We start from the raw sequence: 2500 nt of genomic DNA, 5'->3' as shown, positions 1-2500 counted from the left end.
GCGTGAGCCTGCCTGGAGCCGCCGTCGGCGCAGATCTTGGTGGTAGTAGCAAATACTCCAGCGAGGCCCTGGAGGACTGACGTGGAGAAGGGTTTCGTGTGAACAGCCGTTGCACACGAGTCAGTCGATCCTAAGCCCTAAGAGAAATCCTATGTAGATGAGGTGTCCTAAGACGTTAAACACTTGTAAAAAAAACGCAGCTATTTTATTATTTTTTTTATTATTATATAAATCGCAGCATATTTTGTTATTATATACATGCACAAAAAACACCCATTGGGCGAAAGGGAATCCGGTTTCTATTCCGGAACCCGGCAGCGGAACCGCATACCATTCGGGCCCTCGTAAGAGTGTTCGTCGGGGTAACCCAAAATGACCTGGAGACGCCGTCGGGAGATCCGGGGAGAGTTTTCTTTTCTGTATAAGCGTTCGAGTTCCCTGGAAACCTCTAGCAGGGAGATAGGGTTTGGAACGCGAAGAGCACCGCAGTTGCGGCGGTGTCCGGATCATCCCCTCGGACCTTGAAAATCCAGGAGAGGGCCACGTGGAGGTGTCGCGCCGGTTCGTACCCATATCCGCAGCAGGTCTCCAAGGTAAAGAGCCTCTAGTCGATAGATTAATGTAGGTAAGGGAAGTCGGCAAATTGGATCCGTAACTTCGGGATAAGGATTGGCTCTGAGGAGCGGGGCGTGTCGGGCTTGGTCGGGAAGCGGGTCTGGCTGACGTGCCGGGCCTGGGCGAGGTGAACGGCTCTCGTGGCTGGGATCCGAGCTCGGTCCCGTGCCTTGGCCTCCCGCGGGACGGTGATGCGTAATATAGACCTCTTGTTAGGTCCATTAGCCTCTCCCGTCCTAGTCGCACAGGTACCTCCTCGTGGTTCCCGACGGTAACGTGATGTATTGTTTGGACCTGTCCATTCAGTGCATTGCGGCTAAATTCTGTGCGACACGACGTGCTGCCTAGCAGTAATGAGCCGCTGTAAGGGTGCAGCCCACCCAAATGGCCTGCCTTCGCGCTAATGTGGCGGCGGCTCTAGTCACTTTGAGGGAGGCATGTTATGGGTCATGGGGTTGCCACCCCCATGGCTCTATTGTCGTAGGCCCGAAAAATCAAAAGAAAGATTATGGGTCAAGTGACCCATTGTCGGCGGGCCCTCGGGCCACTCGGATCGCCGACCCTACGACAGCGGCCACAGTGGATCGGAATGTTTGTCCGACGACCTCGAGAAATAAACCCAACCAGTCCAGTAACGACGCACAACATCCTGCGTCGCGGGGGGCACTACATCCATGTCCCCATTGTTCGCGATCCTTTCCCACTTCCATCGGGTTAGGGGTCCATGTGAGGAGAGCTCATCCAGACGAGGCCAACCAACGAGTGCAGGTGGCCGTAAAGAAGGTTAGGTGGACTCAGGAAGAGACTGAGATGGTGGCGGCGGCTGAGGCGCTTGCGAGTGTGCAGGGCAACGTCAAATTTATGAATGAACATCTACTGACGGTCTTCGACAATAAATTCAGTCTTGATCGACTGAAGGGCCTCAGAAAGAAATTGACGTATAAAGCTCTTGTTACACAGAAGATCGGTGTATGCCGCGAGCGTGGACCTGCCGTTGAGTCTCAGTCTTCAACCTCCAGTGTCACTCAACATCACGACACAAGTCATCGACAGGCGGATTCGCCTACTCCTGTTCAGGAGCACTCTGCGTCGGCACAGCAACATCAGTGCCAATATATTGACGCTATCCGTAAGCTGATTGATCCGGCCGAAAGGGTGAAATCCCATGAAGCGGAGGAACTCGTAAGTCTTGCGAGAATGGTTCTTAATCGAGAACCAATAACACCGAGTGCTTGTTGTCGATGGCTTCAAAGAGTCTTTCCGACGCCTTCTGCGAAAGTAAAGGAGCGGAGAACACCACTGCTCCGGCCACCTAAAGCTGCACCTGCCGGGCCCGTGCCGAGGTGGAGACTGAGGAGAAGGGAGTATGCGGCCATGCAGGAACTCTGGAAGAAGGACATGTCTCGCGCGGCCAAGCTTGTACTGGATGGCCCGGTGCAGGCTCAAACACCAACCGTTGGCGAGATGGTGGAGTACTGGACACCTATGCTCACCAGTCCTTCTGTCCCCATTGAACACCTTCATCCAGTTCAGGAAGGGGAGGACCTGCATTGGATCGCTGAGCCGGTTCGTGGCCATGAGATCCAGGCCAATGAGATCCCGCTCTCCTCGGCATCGGGTCTCGATAACATCTCGAGCAGGCAATGGAGGAGTGTGCCAGTAGTTCTAAGAGCCTTATTTTATAATGTCATCCTTGCGGTAGGGGCATTTCCATCTGAGCTCCTCATCAGCAGGACGGTATTTATCCCTAAGAAGGACGGAAGCTCAACACCATCCGAGTTCCGTCCTATAAGTGTGGCTTCAGTCGTCGTTCGTCAGCTGCATAAAATCTTGGCGGTGAGATTGGCAAAAGCCGGTCTCATCGATGAGCGGCAACGAGGAGTAC

At 54.0% G+C, this 2500-nt stretch overlaps 1 pseudogene; it reads left to right on the top strand.

Annotated features, from left to right (window-relative positions):
• The window catches only part of LOC143262129 (large subunit ribosomal RNA), an 8668-nt pseudogene that overhangs the window by 1843 nt on the left and 4325 nt on the right, over positions 1-2500 (top strand).

This window comes from Megalopta genalis, unplaced genomic scaffold, assembly GCF_051020955.1.
Source record: "Megalopta genalis isolate 19385.01 unplaced genomic scaffold, iyMegGena1_principal scaffold0091, whole genome shotgun sequence".
Taxonomy (NCBI): domain Eukaryota; kingdom Metazoa; phylum Arthropoda; class Insecta; order Hymenoptera; family Halictidae; genus Megalopta; species Megalopta genalis.
The sequence above is the reverse complement of the archived record's forward strand: the minus strand, read 5'-3'. Positions and strand labels throughout refer to the sequence as shown.